The sequence below is a fragment of the Chiloscyllium plagiosum genome, unplaced genomic scaffold, assembly GCF_037043375.1.
Source record: "Chiloscyllium plagiosum isolate Xiang-an unplaced genomic scaffold, Cpla_swu_hap1 HiC_scaffold_27, whole genome shotgun sequence".
Classification (NCBI taxonomy): domain Eukaryota; kingdom Metazoa; phylum Chordata; class Chondrichthyes; order Orectolobiformes; family Hemiscylliidae; genus Chiloscyllium; species Chiloscyllium plagiosum.
In genome coordinates, this window is record NW_028270165.1 from 17,676,257 (window position 1) to 17,696,963 (window position 20,707).

The following is a 20,707-nucleotide window of genomic DNA, read 5'->3' on the forward strand; positions in this document are numbered from 1 at the left end:
GGTAGATGGCGCAATTGAAATCTGGAGTTCAGAATCAAATGATGAAACCATTTTCAGGGGAAGAAAACTCCCATCTTATTCACTCAAGTCCTTTTTAGAGAATGAAGCTACCTTTGCAGGAAAGGATTCACTGTCATCCCAGTTGCATCCTTAACCCGGTCTGGCCTACCCGTGACTCCAGACCCACAGCAGTGTGGTTGACTCATGATTGCACCTCCCTCCTGCAAATGAGCTGGAGAAACTAACTTGTATACAGAGTGTAGGCTGAAACTGCTGAGTGAGGCAATACTTCCTCCAGGTGAAGGCTGTTCCAAGGATCCAGTTACAAAGGGATAATTTGGTGCTGACCAATAGTAAAGAAAGTGGGGGATGGGGAGTGTGTGCGCTTTGACCTTGAACTGTTTTTTTAAAAAACGCTACTTTTCGTGCACCTTTTTTCTGGGAAAAATTGAAACTGTAATGAAGCAGGGTTGCAATAAAGGTTACCAGAATTCACCGTCAGACTCAGACTCTCATTGAAAGCTGAGAGATTCAACAAGTTTTTGTTTTAAAGCTACTCATTTCTTTCAACCTCCAGCACTAAGTTTCCAATGTCCTGGATCAGAAGTGAACGAGTGGCAGAATTGTGAGAAATTATAAATTTTTCAGGAGTTCGGGTTCATTGTTTCATCAGCATTGTAAGGGTTACTGGCAGCAGTGGGAGATGTGGGCTGTATTCACTAGAAACAAAGATTAAAAGTCTCACAACACCAGGTTATAGTTCAACAGGTTTATTTGGAAGTACTGGCTTTTGGAGCACCGCTCCTTCATCGGGTAGCTGTGGAGCAGGATCATAAGACAGAATTAAAATTAAAACTGTTAAGTTTTTCATCTCTGCAGGTACTGCATCATTTCATCAGCATTGTAAAGGTTACTGCCTGCAGCAGAAAGTGTGGGCTGTGTTCACGAGAAACAAAGGTAAAAATCAGACAAACGTATTGGAACATAACCTGGTATTATTTGGAAGGACGAGCTTTCGAAGTGCTGCTCCTTCATCAGGTAGCTGTGGAGCAGGATCACAAGACATTGTAATTTTTTGGGACAAATTCTGTGTCATACAACTGAATTGAACAAATCTAGATTGCTGTCAAGTCTTTCATCTTTTAGAATGGGTTGCAGGTTTCAGTTCATTAATATGTAAATCCCAGAACTACTTATAAGGAACGTTCTCGATGTAATTTGAAGGTGACATTTCAGCTCAGAGAATGTATTTAAGGTGTGAGGTTAGAGCCTGCCTGTCTCCTAATGTTGAGTCAGACTGGTTCTACTTCCAAATAAAAAATGGATTGACTGCCTGCAGATTGTGTGCTTTGAGCAAAATTGAATGTATCTGCTATCTCACACCTCCACACACACATGGGTGCTGGGGAAAAAAATGTGAGCGGATTTTAAAAAAAGTTTAACCAAGAGATTTAGTTACCTCAGTAAAAAAAAAATACCAGGAGATTGGAATCTCCTCCGTTGAGGACTGACTCTCAGCTGGCTGGCTACAGCCAGCGTACTGTGAGCAGGAGAAGAAGAGGAGAGGCATTCAAAGTTTGGGAGAAGATTTGTAGCTCGGGTGCTCGTTGTTGTGGTTCTGTTCGCCGAGCTGGGAAGTTGTGTTGCAGACGTTTCGTCCCCTATCCAGGTGACATCCTCAGTGCTTGAGAGCCTCCTGTGAAGCGCTTCTATGATGTTTCCTCCGGCATTTATAGTGATTTGTATCTGTCCACTGCAGCGGACAGCTGGAACTGACAACCGGAAGCGGAAAATACAAACCACTATAAATGCCGGAGGAAAGATCACAAAAGCACTTCACAGGAGGCTCCCAAGCACTGAGGATGTCACGTAGACAGGGGACGAAACGGCTGCAACACAAATTCCCAGCTCGGCGAACAGAACCACAACGAGGGAAGGCATTTTGACCTCAATTATTTTTTTCAGTTCTAGCTCAAAGGTAGAAGACAGTGGTGGAGGGGTGCTTTTCAGACAGGAGGCCTATGACCAGTGTGTGCCACGAGGATCGGTGCTGGGTCCATTACTTTTCATCATTTATATAAGTGATTTGACTATGAACATAGGTGGAGTAAGTTTGCAGAGGACACCAAAATTGGAGGTATAGTGGACAGCGAAGAAGTTTACTTCTGATTAAAACAGGATCTTGATGAGATGGGCCAATGGGCTGTGGAGTGGCAGATGGAGTTTAATTCAGATGAATGCGAAGTGCTGCATTTTTGAAAAAACAATCAGATCAGGACTTATACACTTAATGGTAAGGTCCTAGGGAGTGTTGCTGAACAAAGAGACTTTGGAGTACAGATTCATAATTCCTTCAGAGTTGCAGGTAGATAGGATAGTGAAGATGATGTTTGGTACGATTTCCTTGATTTCCTTTCCCAATAAATCAAGTGGCTCCATCAGAGGTTGATGTAACATTTGGTTCTTTCCTCATGTCTTCCTGCAACGAAATTCACAAAATAAGTGATCACTGTCCGTACAGTGAAATAAATATAATGTGGGCGGCATGGTGGTGAGCACTGGTACCTCACAGCGCCAGAGACCCGGGTTCAATTCCCGCCTTAGGCGACTGACTGTGTGGAGTTTGGACATTCTCCCCATGTCTGTGTGGGTTTCCTCCAGGTGCTCCGGTTTCCTCCCACAGTCCAAAAATGTGCAGGTTAGGTGAATTGGCCATGCTAAATTGCCTGTAGTGTTAGGTGTAGGGGTAAATGTAGGAGAATAGGCCTGGGTGGGTTGCGCTTTGGTGGGTCGGTGTGGACTTGTTGGGCTGAAGGGCCTGTTTCCACACTAAGTAATCTAAAAAAAATGACAACTCCTGTAGATTACCAGATGCCTGCTGATCACATATTATCCAGGACACATCAGGCAGCCAGATAGCCTTAAGTGTGTATTGAGGAAAACTTCATTTGGTTACAATGACTTGGAAATGAAACTGAATAAGGATATGAAAATGAAACATCATAGAGTCATACAGGTTACAGCACAGAAACAGACCCTTCAGTCCAACCTGTCCATGCCGACCAGATATCCCAACCCAATCTAGTCCCACTTGCCAGCTCCCGGCCCATATCCCTCCAAACCCTTCCTATTCATATACCCATCCAGATGCCTTTTAAATGTTGCAATTGTACCAGCCCCCACCACTTCCTCTGGCAGCTCATTCCATACATGTACCGGAGTGAAAACGTTGCCTCTTAGGTTCCTTTTACATATTTCCCCCCTCACCCTAAACCTATGCCCTCTAGTTCTGGACTCCCCGACCCCAGGGAAAAGACTTTGTCTGTTCATCCTATCCGTGCCCCTCATGATTTTATAAACCTCTATAATGTCACCCCTCAGCCTCCGACGCTCCAGGGAAAACAGCCCCAGCTTATTCAACCTCTTCCTATAGCTCAAATCCTCCAACCCTGGCAACATCCTTGTAAATCTTTTCTGAATCCTTTCAAGTTTCACGACACCTTTCCGATAGGAAAGAGACCAGAACTGCACGCAATGTTTCAACAGTGGCCTAACCAATGTCCTGTATAGCAGCAACATGACCTCCCAACTCCTGTACTCTGACCAATAAAGGAAAGCATACCAAACGCCGTCTTCACTATCCTATCTATCTGTGACTCCACTGTCAAGGAGCTATGAACCTGCACTCCAAGGTGTCTTTGTTCAGCAACACTCTCTGGGACTTTACCATTAAGTGCATAAGTCCTGCTAAGATTTGCTTTCCCAAAATGGAGCAACTCACATTTATCTAAATTAAACTCCACTGCTTGATAAAATAAAGCCAGTAAAGTTGCTGAATGACTTCCTGCTCACCTATTAAATAAAATTGATGACAAGAAATACAGCATGTAATTCCATTACTATATTAGGGAAAAGATCATAGCCATGCAGCTTGTACAACAGTGAATATCAGACTTACACCATATGAAGCAATTTATATTTAATATAAATCTACATATTATATCAATTAAAATCATAAAACACCTGGAGTGCAGAAAGAGGCCATTTGACCCACTGAGTGCATTGGGTATAGGAGTTGGAAGGTCAAGTTGCAGCTGTACAGGACATTGGTTAGGCCACCTTTGGAATGTTGCATTTGATTCTGGTCTCCCTCCTATAGGATAGGAAGATATCGTGAAACTCCAATAGATTGATAAGGATGTCGCCAGGGTTGCAGGGTTTGTGGTATAAAATGAGACTGAATAGGATGGGGATGTTGCCCTTGGGCCGTCAGAAGCAGAGGGTGAACTTGTCGAGATTTATCAAATCATGAGTGGCACGGATAGGGGAAATAGGTAACATCTATGCCCCAGGGTGGGGGAGTCTGAAACCAGAGGGCATTGGTTTAGGGTGAGAGGGAAAAGATTTAAAAGCGACCTAAGGCTGGGAGATTGTGGAATGGGCCTTGATCGACTGAATGTTTTATTGTTCCAGAAGGTGTTAGGGCTGGGGGGTGGGGGTGGGGGTGAAGGTCAGAGCTTCAGCAGAGCTGAGAACAGCTGACATCTTCCTCTGTGGGAACAGGGAGATCAACAGAGGACGAGAAATCAGGACCTGAAATCCAAGCTGACACCACACTACCATGTTATCAGTGCTTTGATGAGCAGTGCCAACTCTCTACCTTTACCTAGCTTCCCATTTGACTTGAATGGCACCCCCTCAATATTCAGGATCTAATCCTTGTCATCCTGAAGCCGCATCGCTGTAAAGAGTCTCCGATCATAATTATTCTCTTCAACGTGTGCAGTCAATTCATTCAGTTTTGTGACAATGCAGCACACATTCAGACACACTCTTTAGTTTCAAGTTTTGTGATTTTTAGAATCCAATTTTGAGTGCTGATACATTTATCCTCCTTGTCCCCTTCTATCATTCTCTGATGTTCACTATTCACATCACTACAATCCTCACAAGCCTCAATTTAGATTGGCTATGCTAAATTGCCCATTGTGTCCAGGGATGTGCAGATTAGATGGGTTAGCCATGGAAAATGTAGGGTTATAGTTTCATAGTAATAGAAGCAGGAGCAGGCCATTTGGCCCATTGAACCTGCTCTGCCGTTCATTAAAATCATGGCTGATCGATTCATTGTCTCAGCTCCTCCTATCTGCATGATCCCGACTACCCTTAATTCCCCTATTATGTAAAAACCCATCCAGTTGTGTCTTGAATATACTTAATGAAGCTGCCTCTACTGCTTCCTTGGGCAGAGAATTCCAAAGATTCAGTACTCTCCCGGAAAAACAGTTCCTCCTCATCTCTGTCCGAATTCTACTCCCCCTCATATTGAGGCCAATACCCCTAGTCCAGGTCTCACCCACCAGCAGAAACGACTGGATAGGGTGGGAGGGGGATCTGTGAGAAACGTTCTTCGGAGGGAATGGCGTAAACTTGATTGTTGGAACGGCCAACATAACTCCCGCCTTTTAAACTCAATCCCTTTAGTAATGATGGACAAAATTCCATTTGCCATCTTAATTACTCGTTGCACCTGCAGACCAACCCTCTGATTCGTGTCCAAGGACACCCAGGTCCCTCTGCACAGCAGCATGCTGCAACTTCTCACCATTAAGTCATAGTCCTTTTTACTGCTATTCCCATGAAAATGGATGACTTCACATTTATTAACATTGTTTTCCATCTGCAGACCTTTGCCCACTCACTCAAAATATCTATGTTCCTCTGTAAAGTTTCACAGTCCTCTGCAAACTTTGACCTGTGACCCATTATCCCCAACTCCAAATCATTATTATAAATTGTGAATAATAATAATGCAACCAATGGATCAGATCAAAGCTCTGCAGTCCTACCCTATCCAGTAGTGAATGGTGGTGGACAATTAACAAACTCATTGGAGGAGGTGGCTCCACCAATATCCCCATCCTCAATGATGGAAGAGCCCAGCACATCAGCACAAAAAAATCAGGCTGAAGCACTCACAGCAATCTTCAGCCAGAAGTACCAAATGGATGATCCATCTTGGCCTCCTCCAGTGATCTCCAGCATCACAGATACTTGTCTTCAGACAATTCCAGAAGTTTATAAAATGATGAGGGGCACAGATAGGGTGAATAGCCAAGGTCTTTTCCTGTTCTGACTGCCCATAACTGAGCAGGACACAGACAACTAGCCGTGGTTAATGCAGCGGAACATAGTTGACAGGAGTTAGACATCTTGGGAAAAATGTTTGCTTAAGATAGTTCTGACAAGCAAAACGATAATAACTCTGTCGACTCTTTAATTATTTAATCAATCTGTTCTAATATTTAGATTAGGTTGCTGAACAAAGAAACCTTGGAGTGCAGGTTCATAGCTCCTTGAAAGTGGAGTCACAGGTAGGTAGGATAGTGAAGAAGGCATTTGGTATGCTTTCCTATATTGGTCAGAGTATTGAGTACAGGAGTTGTGAGGTCGTGTTGCGGCTGTACAGGACATTGGTTAGGCCACTGTTGGAATATCGCGTGCAATTCTGGTCTCCTTCCTATCAGAAAGATGTTGTGAAACTTGAAAGGGTTCAGAAAAGATTTACAAGGATGTTGCCAGGGTTGGAGGATTTGAGCTATCGGACAAGGCTGAACAGGCTGGGGCTGCTTTCCCTGGAGCGTCGGAGGCTGAGGGGTGACCTTTTTGAGGTTTACAAAATTATGAGGGGCATGGATAGGATAAACAGACAAAGTCTTTTCCCTGGGGTTGGGGAGTCCAGAACTAGAGGGCATAGGTTTAGGGTGAGAGGGGAAGATATTAAAGAGACCTAAGGGACAACCTTTTCACGCAGAGGGTGGTACGTGTATGGAATGAGCTGCCAGAGGATGTGGTGGAGGCTGGTACAATTGCAACATTTACGAGGCATTTGGATGGGTATATGAATAGGAAGGGTTTGGAGGGATATGGGCCGGGTGCTGGCAGGTGGGACTATATTGGGTTGGGATATCTGGTCGGCATGGACAGGTTGGACCAAAGGGTCTGTTTCTGTGCTGTACATCTCTATGACTCTAAGATCCTTCAAATATTTATAGATATAGGTCCTTTAGTAGTTACAGATCTACCTGCACAAAAAAAAATCATTAAAGCATTAGAAGAAAAGATTCCAACCAGTTTCAGATAGTGAAAGCAGCCCCATATCATACGGAGAGGAACGAATCATTGATACAGAAATTAGCAGACATTGGAATGTGAGGTGAATGAATACATCATAAGACACCCAAGGATAAAGATAGAGGTGACTGGTAAACATGGGAAGCAACAACTTATTAGCTAAAGAATTCTAACAGTAGGTGTAACCATAAATTTGATGGAACTGATCAAAGATCAATATGCATTTGGATCGTCTTTAATGAGGAATTTAAAAGGTTCCTGAAGCGATGGGCAAGTATCCAATGAATTGGCGGTTGCCACGATGCAGCAGGTAAATGTTACATGAATACAGGATCCAGTGTGAAAAAGCCTCAAGGAGGGAGATCAGAGTCTGGGAAACGTCACAAAGGTCCGGGGCCAGACCACAACCCTGTCCATCTCTTTATCATTCAGTGAAATGATTAACTTCATTGGAAATACATTGAGGTCAGCTGAAACTATACAAGATGCTGCACCAAAATCAGAGGGCTATTTTCCCTGGAGCATCGGAGGCTGAGGGGTGACTTTAGAGGTTGATAAAATCATGAGGAGCATGGACAGGGTAAATATACAAGGTCTTTTCCCTGCGGTGGGAAAGTCAGAACTATAGGGCATAGGTATAGGGTAAAAGGGGAAGGGACCCAAGGAGCAACTTTTTCAAGCAGAGGCTGGTGCGTGTTTGGAATGAGCTGCCATAGGAAGTGGTGGAGGCTGGTACAACTGCAGCATTTAAAAGACATCTGGATGGGTATATGAATAAAGGAAGTGCTTATAGAGATATGGGCTAAGTGCTGGCAAATGGGACTAGATTAGGTTAGGATATCTGGTAAGTATGGATGAGTTAGACTGAAGGATCACTTCTGTACTGTATATCTCTATGACTCTAATTGGAACTAGCTGGGTGGGCACCATGGACCAGTTTAGGCCAAAGGGCCTGTTTCCATGCTGTCTTACTCTATGACTCTAAGTGGGCCATGGACTGAAGATTGGCAGATGGAGTTTAATTTAGATCAATGCATTTTGGTGGGTCAAACCAGGGCAGGACATACATGTCAATTGTAAGTGAGCTAGAGGGTGCAGGTGCATAGTTCCTTGAACGTGGACTCAGAGGTAGACAGGGCGGTGAAGATGACTTTCAGCACGCTTGCTTTCATTTGTCAGAGCACTGAGCATAGGAACATCCCATGGAGAGAAATCAGAGTTTACGTTTTGGGTCTGGTGCCCCTCAAAACTGATTCCAAAATGTTAACTCTGATTTCTCTCCACAGATGCTGCCAGATCTGCTGAGCTTTTCCAGCAACTTCTGTTTTTGTTTCTGATTACCAATGTCCAGTTTCTCAGTATTTATTGAGTTGGGACATTTTGTTGCAGCTTTATAAGATCTTCGTGAGACCACTTTCAGAATACTGCCTTCAGTTCTAGTCACCCTACTATTGAAAGGAAATTATTAAACTAGAAAGGGTGCAGAACAGATTTACTAGGATGCTACCGAGTCTGGAAAAATTGTGTTATAGGGAGAGGCTGGATAGACTGGGATTTTTTTCTCTGGAAACTGAAGGGTACTCTTATAGAGGAAGATGGAGAGTAATAGGGGAATGGGTCTGGGTGAAATACTCTTCAGAAGGCCAGTATGAATGTTTTGGGCCAAAGGGACTGTTGCCACACTGTAGAGATGCTATAATTCTATGATCCAAAAACCCATCCAGATACCTTTTAAACGTTGTTATTGTATCTGTCTCAACCACTTTCTCTGGCAACCAACTCCACATACAAAGAACAAAGAAAATTTACAGCCCTCCAAGCCTGAGCCGATCAAACCTACTGTGTAAACCTGTTGCCCACTTCCTAAGCATCTGTATCCGTCTGCTCCCCACCTACTCATGCATCTGCCTAGATGCATCTTAAATGAATCTACCATGCCTACCTTTACTACCTCTGCTGGCAATGTGTTCCAGGTGCCCATTACCCTCTGTGTAAAGTACTTGCCGCATGTATCCCCTTTAAACTTTCCACCTCTCACCTTGAAAGCATGACCTTCAAGGCTTCACCCTGGGAAAAAGCTTATCTCTATCCACCCTGTCTATACATTTCATGATTTTGTAAACCTCAATCAGGTCCTCCCTCAATCTCCTTTATTTCTAATGAAAACAAACCTAACCTCTCTTCATACCTAGCACCTTCCACACCAGGCAACATCCTCATAAACCTTCTCTGCACTCTGTCCAAAGCGCCCATATCCTTTTGGTAATATGGCAACCAGAACTGTTGCACCACCCTCTACATGAAGACGTTTCCCCTCAGGTCCTTCCTAAGTCTTTCCCCTCACATCTCAAATCCATCCCCTCTAATCTTCAATTCCCCATCTCTGGGGAAAAGACGACATGGGTAAGGTTGATCATACGAAGGGAAACCGACTGACACAGCGTGAATTGGAGTTGCTCTGAAAATAAATCGAGACTCGGAAAATAAATCTCCAGTTGCTCCCTCCCCTCTGTAAGGTTGTCAGAATTGTGACAAAGGAAACAGAGATTCGTTGACCGACAGTGAAGGTCGGAACTGAAGAGAAATAAAACTTCAGATGGAATCTTTCAATTCCAATCACTTTTGAGGCAAGAGGCTGGAAGTAAGTGGAAATTGCCAGGGTCTTAATTGCTGGCTGAGTCAGAGTTCGATTCCTCCCTCGGGGCAACTGTCTGTGTGGAGTTTCCAAGTTGTCTCCCAGTGTCTGTGTGGGTTTCCTCTGGTTGCTTCATTCCCTCCCACAATCCAAAGATGTGCTGGTTAGGGTGAATTGATCATGCTTAATTGTCCCATAGTGTTCAGGGATGTGTTGGTGCGGTGCATTAGTCAGGGGTAAATGTAGAGCAATAGGGTAGAAGAATGGGTGTGGGTGGGTTACTCTTCAGAGGCTCAGTATGGATTGTTGGGCTGAGGGCCTGTTTCTGCACTGTAGCGATTCCATGATTCTTCTACGATTCATACAACTATCGGCCGGATGAAGTGGCCAAGTCCTTACCTCAGAGGGAGCAAGACATTGTCTTGGCATCACCACTTTCTGATGGAAATTAATATGAGAGACTATTTTGGGAGCTGGACATCTGTCAGTTGGACATTGATGAATCTTTGGCTTTGCATTAATGAGATTTACAAGAAGAGGGGTGACCTTATAGAGGTTTACAAAATCATGAGGGGTGTGGGTAGGGTGAATAGTTAAGGATCCCCCCCCCCCCCACCCCCAAGAATGGGGGAGTCCAGAACCATGGGGCATAGGTCCAAGATGAGAGAGAAAAGACACAAACAGGACCCAATGGGCAACCTCCACCCCCAACCCAGAGGGTGGTGCGCACACAGAACGTGCCATTAGAGGAAGTGGCGGAGGCTAGCACAACCACAACATTCAGAACAGACCAATGGGAGCAGCTTGGGTGTGTCCAGCACCCTCGACCACATTTCCTACTTTTATTTTAGATTTTTGCCTTAAGCAGGAGGAGTTGGAAGCTTCAGTGAGTGTCTCTTGGCTGCTACTCTCTCTGAATTTGCTCGTTGGTTTGTTCCTTCTGGAGAACACGATGTGAAAATGTGTGTTGGAATTCGCCTTTTTGCCAAAAAGGGTGTGTTTAAAGGGATGTTACTGTATCGGAATAGTTAGTTAGTAACAGTTACTCTGTGTCTATTAAGTTTGCAGTCTGCAGAATTATCCTAAATTCCTCTCTTTAGCTGTATTTTAATGACAGCCTTTAAGCAAATCATGTTTTGCTTAACGGCCAGCAGTCACATTTCACATATGGCTTTAAAATGAGAAAAAATGAGGGTCACGGCTACCTTCTTAAAGTATTTGTCCGGGGATCTGGTCTGGTCCGTAACAATTGTGCAGTGAGGATTCGATCTGTCTAACTGGTTCAAGCTCCTTCCACAGCCAAGTACACAGGAAGACTCTCACTCAGGTAGTGTTCCTGGGAATACTTCCTCTGATGGTCAGTCGAACACTTTCACACACATCTGTGCGTGTTCTCACACTCCATGCATTTCCAATCGCACTGATGTTTAAAAACCTTTGAAGCCAACAGAATAGATAAATGTTTCACATTTGAGGTCCAGAGACTTGTGATCTTCAGATCATGGCGAGTTGAGTGTCTGTTTCAGACCTGAAATGACTTTTGCTTTCAGACTTCTCTCTGTAGATCCTTCCCTTCTTGTAACCTGTATAAAGAGATTATGAAAGTCAGCGCAGAGATTTAGAACAGACAATTCTGGTTTCCACATCCCCAAAACCAAAAGATCTTCCTTTACATTCTGTTATCTTATATACCATAACATTTGATCAGAGACTAATAGGGATGTGAGCACATGCGTTATCTGGATAGTCAGACCATCGTAACCTGAATGAATCCTCGAGTTGTAAGGCATGGAAACAGACCCTTCGGTTCAACTAGTCCATGCTGAACATAATCCCAAACTAAACTCGTCCCACTTGCCTGATGCTGACCCAATATTCCCCCCACACCTCTCCTTTTAAATGTTGTAATTGTAGCAGCACCACCACTCCCTCTGGCAGTTCATTCCACACATGAACCACTGTGTAAAAGACCTTTGCCACTTCTGTCTCCTCTCACCTTAAAAATGTGCCCCATAGTCTTGAAATCCCCCAGCCGATGGAAAATACACCTCATTCACTTTATCTATACCCCTCAAGATTTTATAAAGCTCTACCAGGTCACCCTCAATGTCTGAAGCTCCAGTGAGAAGAGTCCCAACCGATCCATCCTATCCAGATAGCTCAAACCCTCTATCCCCAACAACATCTGGTAAATCTCTTTGAAACTCTCCCCACCAGTCAAAGGATCAATGATTTCAAAACTGAATGGGTATTTGAAACAAAAATAAACTTGCAGGGTTACAGGGGGCACAGGTGTTGTTCTTAACTTAAAATATCAAATTAAAACATTTAGTATCATAATAACCATGGGGCAGCACAATGGCTCAGTGGTTAACACTGCTGCCTCACAGCACCAGGGACCAGGTTCAATTCCAGCCTTGGGCAATGTTCATGTCGGGTGTGAACATTACCCCAGTGTCAGCATCGGTTTCCTCCCACAGTCAAAGAGGTGCAGGTTACGGTGAATTGGCCGTGCAGAAGTACCCATAGTGTTCAGGGATGTGTAGGTTAGGTGGATTGGCTATGTTAAATTACCAGTGTCCAGGGATAAGCAAGCTCAGGGGATTAGCCATGGAAAATGCAGGGTTGGGGTAGATCTGAGTGGGATGTTCTTTGGAGGGTCAGTGAAAAACTTGGTGGACCGAATGGCCTGCTTCCCCATTGTAGGGATTCTACGATTCTAACCCTCTGTCTTGAAATTGAGTCATAGAGGTCTATAGCATGGAAACAGTTCCCATGATGCCTAGTTTTCACAATTAATTTAGTCCCATTCCCTGCATTTAGGCCATATCCCTCCATACCCCTCCCATCCATGTACCTGTCTAAATGTTTCTTCAATGACTGTTTGAATTCGTGTATCGCTGGACATCGGAGTGCATCTGGGAAAATTAACAAACAGTGAAATTCACAACTAATCTTGGAGGAACTGTTGGGCGAAGTTCACAGCACAGAATTAGATAAGTTAATTGTTGTTTTAAGTCTGTCCCCAAGAGAAAAGCTGCAGTAGTGAGTATAGTGGATTCTTTCTTGATTATGTGTTTTTGGAGATAAGTCTTTTGATTAAACATAAAATATAAGCCATAGCTATTAATTTAACCTGGAGCAGTGTTTGTAGAGGAATAAAACGGTATTATGTTCTGGGTCTGTAGATTGTGAAGTAGCAAAAATGGCCTTTGCAGTGATATGTACTTCTTGTCAAATGTGGGAGTTTAAAGAGAGTTTAAGGGTTACTGCGGATTATATCTGCCAGAAATGCTGTTGGATGCTAATCTTATCAGATTGAGTGGATCGGTTGGACAGACATATAGAAGCGATGAGGAATTTGCAACAGCAACAGTATGTGATGGATGGCAGTTATAGGAAGGGGGGAAAGTCTCAGATACAGTGACATAGATGGGTTAACTCCAGGGAGGGTGAGAGTGGTCGGCACCAAGGGCAGGAGTCTTTTGTGGATATATCCATTTCAAACAGGTATGCTGTTTTGGAAAATGTAGGAGGTGATGGATTCTCAGGGGAACGTAGCATGAACAGCCAAGTTTCTGGTATTGAGACTGGCTCTAATGCAATGAGAGATCAATCGTGTTAGGGGATTCTGTAGTCAGAGGTACAGACAGACGTTCTGTGGCCAGCAGAGAAAAAGCAGAATGGTGTGTTGTTTCCCTGGTGCCAGGATCAAGGCTGTCCCAGAGAGGGTGCAGAATGTTCTCACAGGGGAGATGGGCCAGCAGGAGGTCATTGTCCACATTGGAACCAATGACATTGGAAGGGAAAAGGTTGAGACTCTGAAGGGAGATTAGAGAGAGTTAGGCAGAAATTTAAGAAGGAGGCCCTCAAGGGTAGTAAAATCTGGATTACTCCCAGTGCTATGAGCTAGTGAGGGCAGGAATAGGAGGATAGAGCAGATTAATGCATGGCTGAGAAGCTGGTGTATGGGAGAAGGAGTCACATTTTTGGATCATTGGAATCTCTTTTGGGGTAGAAGTGAGCTGTACAAGAAGGACAGATTGCACCTAAATTGGAAGGGGACTAATATACTGGCAGGGTAATTTGCTAGAACTGCGTGGGAGGATTTAAACTAGTAAGGTGGGGGGCGGGACCCAAGGAGATAGTGAGGAAAGAGATCGATCTGAGACGGGTACAGCTGAGAACAGAAGTGAGTCAACAGTCAGGGCAGGCAGGGACAAGGTCAGACTAATAAATTAAACTGCATTTATTTCAATGCAAGGGGCCTAACAGGGAAGGCAGATGAACTCAGGGCATGGTTAGGAACATGGGACTGGGATATCATAGCAATTACAGAAACATGGCTCATGCATGGGCAGGACTGGCAGCTTAATGTTCCAGGATACAAATGCTACAGGAAGGATAGAAAGGGAGGCAAGAGAGGAAGGGGCGTGGCATTTTTGATAAGGGATAGCATTACAGCTGTGCTGAGGGAGGATATTCCTGGAAATACATCCAGGGAAGTTATTTGGGTGGAACTGAGAAATAAGAAAGGGATGATCACCTTATTCGGATTGTATTATACAGCCCCCAGTAGTAAGAGGGAAATTGAGAAACAAACTTGTAAGGAGATCTCAGCTATCTGTAAGAATAATAGGGTAGTTATGGTAGGGGATTTTAACTTTCCAAACATCGACTGGGACTGCCATAGTATTAAAGGTTTATATGGAGAGGAATTTCTTAATTGTGTACAAGACAATTTTCTAATTCAGTATGTGGATGTACCTACTAGAGGAGGTGGAAAACTTGACCTACTCTTGGGAAATAAGGCAGGGAAGGTGACTGAGGTGTCAGTGGGGGAGCATTTTGGGGCCAGCGACCATAATTCTATTTGTTTTAAAATAGTGATGGAAGAGGATAGACCAGATCTAAAAGTTGAAGTTCTTCATTGGAGAAATGCCAGTTTTGACGGTATTAGGCAAGAACTTTTGAAAGCTCATTGGAGGCAGATGTTCGCAGGTAAAGGGACGGTTGGAAAATGGGAATCCAGTGAAAGTATACTCCTGTCAGGGTGAAAGGGAAGGCTGGTAGGTACAGAGAATGCTGGATGACTAAAGAAATTGAGGGTTTGGTTAAGAAAAATAAGGAAGCATATGTCAGGTATAGACAGGATAGATGGAGTGAATCCTTAAAAGAGTATAAAGGCAGTCGGAGTATACTTAAAAGGGAAATCAGGAGGGCAAAAAGGGGACATGAGATACCTTTGGCAAATAGAATTAAGGAGAATCCAAAAGGTTTTTACAAATATATTAAGGACAAAAGGGTAACTAGGGAGAGAATAGGGCCCCTCAAAGAACAGCAAGGGGGCCTTTGTGTGGAGCCACAAAAAAATGGGGGAGATATAAACTGTAGGGAAATAGATGGTGACATCTTGCAAAATGTCCCGATTACAGAGGAGGAAATGCTGGATGCCTTGAAACGGTTAAAAGTGGATAAATCCCCAGGACCTGATCAGGTGTGCCCAAGAACTCTGTGGGAAGCTAGAGAAGTGATTGCTGGGCCTTTTGCTGAGATATTTGTATCATCGATAGTCACAGATGAGGTGCCAGAAGACAAGAGGTTGGCAAACGTTGTGCCACTGTTTAAGAAGGGGGGTAAAGACAAACCAGGGAACTATAGACCGGTGAGCCTGAACTCGGTGGTGGACAAGTTGTTGGAAGGAATCCTGAGGGACAGGAAGTACATGTATTTGGAACGGCAAATACTGATTCGGGATAGTCAACATGGCTTTGTGCTTGGGAAATCAAGTCTCACAAATTTGATTGAGTTTCTTGAAGAAGTAACAAAGAAGATTGATGAGGGCAGAGCAAAAGATGTGATCTATATGGACTTCAATAATGCGTTCGACAAGGTTCCCCGTGGAAGACTGATTAGCAAGGTTAGATCTCATGGAATATAGGGAGAACTAGCCATTTGGATACAGAACTGGCTCAAAGGTAGAAGACAGAGGGTGGTGGTGGTGGAGGGTTGTTTTTCAGACTGGAGGCCTGTGACCAGTGGAGTGCCACAAGGATCGGTGCTGGGCCCTCTACTTTTTGTAATTTACATAAATGATTTGGATGCGAGCATAAGAGGTACAGTTAGTAAGTTTGCAGATGACATCAAAATTGGAGGTGTAGTGGACAGCAAAGAGGGTTACCTCAGATTACAACGGGATCTGGACCAGATTGGCCAATGGGCTGTGACGTGGCAGATGGAGTTTAATTCTGATAAATGTGAGGTGCTGCAATTTGGGAAAGCAAATCTTTGCAGGACTTAAACACTTAATGGTAAGATCCTAGGGAATGTTGCTGAACAAAGAGACCTTGGAGTGCAGGTTCATAGTTCCTTGAAAGTGGAGTCGCAGATAGATAGGACAGTGAAGAAGGCGTTTGGTATGCTTTCCTTTATTGGTCAGAGTATTGAGTACAGGAGTTGGGAGGTCATGTTGCGGCTGTACAGGACATTGGTTCGGCCACTGTTGGAATATTGCATGCAATTCTGATGTCCTTCCTATCGGAAAGATGTTGTGAAACTTGAAAGGGTTCAGAAAAGATTTTCAAGGATGTTGCCAGGGTTGGAAGATCTAAGCTACAGGGAGAGGCTGAACAGGCTGGGGCTGTTTTCCCTGGAGCGTCGGAAGCTGAGGGGTGACCTTATAGAGGTTTACAAAATTATGAGGGGCATGGGTAGGATAAATAGGCAAAGTCTTTTCCCTAGCGTCGGGGAGTCCAGAACTAGAGGGCATAGGTTTAGGGTGAGAGGGGAAAGATATAAAAGAGACCTAAGGGGCAACTTTTTCACGCAGAGAGTGGTACGTGTATGAAATGAGCTGCCAGAGGATGTGATGGAGGCTGGTAAATTGCAACATTTAAGAGGCATTTGGATGGGTATATGAATAGGAAGGGTTTGGAGTGATATGGGCCCGGTGCTGGAAAGTGGGACTAGATTGGGTTGGGAATATCTGGTCGGCATGAACGGGTTGGACCAAAGGGTCTGTTTCCATGACTCTACGACAAAATTGTATTCGCTTCCACCACCACCTCTGCCAATCTGTTCCAGACATTCTCCACTCTCTCCGTGTAAACGTTTGCCCCTCTGGACCCATTTATATCTCTCCTCCACTCACCTTAAACTTGTTTCCTCTAAGTTTAGACCCCCACATGGGGAAAAAGCTTTGGCTGTCTACCTTATCTATGCCTCTCGTGATTTTATATCACGTCTGAGTCCCCTGAGCTCCTTGGAAAAAAGAAGTCCTAGCCTATCCAGCCTCTCCTTATAACAACCTTCCAGCCAAGTAGCACCTCAGTAAATCTTTTCTGCATCCTTTCTACTTAGTAATATCCTTCCAACAGTAGGGTGACTAGAATTGCATGCTGTACTCCTTACCAACATCTTGTACAGCTGCAACAAGATGTCCCAACTCCTATACTCGATGCTCTGACCAATGAAAGCAAGCATGCTGAAAGTCTTCTTCACCTCCCTGTCTACCCATGACTCCACTTTCTAGGACTTCTTCGAGACACTGCAGTGTCACATGCAGTGTCTCGAACTTCTTGGTTGGAGACACTGCATGTGAAATAGATTCAGTGCTATATTAAAGGCAGAAAAGAATAACAAAAGTATACGATTAGAGAGCCAGGAATTATGTATCGAGATAATGTACTGAAATAGTCGAGATAAGCACCAACTAATAACGTCTACCAATAAGCATCGAATCTGTTTCACATGCAGTATTCAAACCGAGAGATCTAGGGTGCAGGTTCATAGCTCCTAGAAAGTGGAGTCACAGGTAGACAGGAAAGGCTTTTTGCCCGCTTGCTTTCATCAGTCAGAGCACTGAGCATCGCAGTTGAGATGTCTTGTTGCAGCTTTCACACATACCACACAATAACACAAGACATGACCCTGCCTTCCTAACTGACCGTCCCTTTGAATATCATATGGAAGACACCCCTTTAACTGTGATGATCAGAAAAGATGGCATCCTTCGAAAAAAAAGTGTTGTACCAACAAATATTGGACAGAGGGAGAAAGTTGCACTTTGAGGTGAAGATCAATCTTCATTGAGAGAGGAGGAGCAGCAGCTTCAGAAGCTCAAGGTCCAACTTCTGCATTTAGACATGGGGAGGGGGTGGGGAACTCTGATTGGTAGGAGGAGCAGGCACCTTCCAGTCCTTCTGGGCTTCCTATTGGTCAATCCCCAGACATGCGCCTCCTTGACCAGGAGATTCACATGTCAACTATCCAATGGGAGACAGCCAGCCTGGAAATATGGGGATTGTACCTGAAACAACCCCACAGAGGCGTGTCACCATGTTACCCTTTATGTACACGTGCAGAAACCTTGACACTGGTCCAGTTTGCTCAGTGAAAAGAACCTCTGACATGCCTGTTTCTGTCAGCCAGGGCTCCCCGATTGGACCAGGTTAACAGCCCCAATCAAGGAACTCATATTCTGTGCGATCCACCTAACTGACATTATAATCACCACAGAACCTAGTACTTCTCTTCACCGAACACTGCAATTACTTTACTTTTCAGTTTAATGATCCAACTCTCTTTTGAATGCCATAATTGAATCTAATTCCAACACATACTCTCACAGACCATTCCAGAGGTCGAAGCATTTTCAATCATTAGATTAGAATTACGTTTTGGATCACACTCAAAAAGATTTCATTTGCACTATTGCTTCCAATCATTTGCAGTAATTTCTTCATACGAACAAATTTACAACTTAGTGGGTTTATTCAAATTTTATAACATATTGGGGTAGTACGGTGCTTTGCACTGCTACCTCACAACGCCAGGGACCCAGGTTCAATTCCAACTTCAGGTGACAGACTGTGTGGAGTTTGGATGTTCTCCCTGTCTACAGGCGTTTCTTCCCACAGTCCAAAGGTATGGAGGGTGGGTGGACTGACCGGGCTAAATTGCTCCATGATGTGTAGGCTAGGTGGATTAGCCATGGTAAATGCAGGGGCATGGGGTGATTCTGAATGGGATGCTCTTTGGTGGGTCAGTGCAGACTCAATGTGACAAATGGCCTCTTTCTGCACTGTAGGAATTTTATGCATCTCTGTCTGACGTCTTGCAAATGCACCTTTCTGGAAAGGACAGTTTGCTGTCATGTTCAGTACTGCAGTGTCTATATTTTCCCACATACCTCTAAATTAGTTTTGCATGAAATTCCCCCCATTTCCACTGTATCTAAGCTAGCATTCCCCCTTTCATTCCTTATCAATTTTTCCATTACCGTGACTTATGATCCTTTTCTCTTTATAGATTATTGTAGACTAAGTCTAGTTACCGTGTTTACCAAAGTATAAGATGAAAATGTATTTTTTTTTCTGATCCCATACTTAACTATCCCATAAAGCTTGTTAAGGGGGAGGGGGAGGGTGGAATTGAGGAAACTGGTGAAATCTATACTGATCCAAATTGTTGGATGGTCCCATAATGGAAGATGAAGTGTTCTTCCTCCAGATGTCAGGTGGCTAGAGTTTGGCGATGGAGGCAGCCCAGGACACACATGCCTTACCTGAGTGGGAGGGGTAGTTAAAGTGTTCAGCCACAGGACAGTGGATCATTTACTTCACTTTTCCCAGAGGTGTTCTCCGAAACATTCTGCAAATCCAGTCTCCCTAATGCAAAGGAGACCACGTCAAGCACAACGGACACGTAAATAAATCTTATAAATAAATTGTATAAATTTTAGTCTGCCAGAGTTATTTTCTATCAGACTTTAATTAAGTTGGATGACGGGATGAAAGAGTCTGTTGGTCAGACTTGAATCAGCACCCCGAAATGAGACAAAGCCATTAATATCAGTGAACTGCATTTGTTAAAAGCATGAGTTCTTGATTTATTTTCACATGTGGTATTCACATCTGCACATTCAATGTCAAACTCTGACATCAGAAATGAAATTACACCATTAATTTTGTCTTACAATATTCCAACAAACAAATTGATAGCACACAGTGAATACAATGTCCGATTATTGTGAAATTAAATTTGACCAAATAAAATGTAAAATCAAATGGGAGATAACAAATGGGGGAAGGGCAGAAGGCAAGAAATGCAGCATCATAGAAGGTGCTGCTCCAGGGAGTGTATTTTACCAACTACAACTGCTCAATATAAGCAAACACTCTGACATGACCCTCCGGTTTTAATGTAAACCATAGCCCCATACAGTAGGTACCATTTAAATAAGTTAATAGATACAAGCCTTGAGCAAATCCAGCCTCCAGCCGGACCCCCCGTTCCTTGGAGGTCGGACCTTCCTCCAGCTCCGGGGGGTTGTTGAGCTCCTGGGCTCCGGCCGCCGCCGAAGAAGCCGCGGGCGCCGGCTCTCTCTCCTCCACCGCCGACATTTTTAATTTGTTTTCTCGTTCACCCGGTAACCGTCACCTCCCCCTTCCCGGGCCCCGGGAATTATACACAAATAAACAATAAACCCCACCAGGGACTGTCTCCTTTTCTTCACAACTTTTGTTTGAAAAGTTCCGGCTTTAATTTGAAATGTATTTTAAAGGTATTTTCTGAGGTAAACGATGCCTGTCTGCCCCCCTCCCTCCGTCAGAAACCGCCCGCTGAGTCGATGAGAAAACCGCAGCCTCGCGCCGCCATCTTTGTTTTTCTTCTTTCCGTCTCCGCGCTCCCTCCAATCAGAGCGCACCTTACTTCACCTGACCAATGGCGGCCGACTTTCGGAGACACGCCCCTTACATGCCGCACCGACTGCAAGTTTTGTGATTGGTGGACAGGTTCGCAATCGCGGCGTGTCTCCGCCCCTTTCCTCTGAGGGTGTGTCTCCCTGAGGTACATTTGTCTGCCTCAAAAATTACCATATTGACTCAACCTAACTCCGAGACTCAATGTTACTGACAGTTAATTTGTGTGTGAACC

General features: G+C 44.2%; 1 long non-coding RNA gene across 1 annotated transcript; it reads right to left on the bottom strand.

The window, feature by feature from the left end:
- Positions 1–754: 754 nt before the first annotated feature.
- LOC148143287 (uncharacterized) lies at positions 755–19,412 on the bottom strand. The gene is made up of 3 exons (XR_015751160.1): positions 19,335–19,412; positions 10,975–11,352; positions 755–2,479 (listed from the first exon to the last, which is right to left on the bottom strand). It is a non-coding gene; the product is annotated as an uncharacterized LOC148143287 (long non-coding RNA).
- Between the last annotated feature and the right edge of the window lie 1,295 nt (positions 19,413–20,707).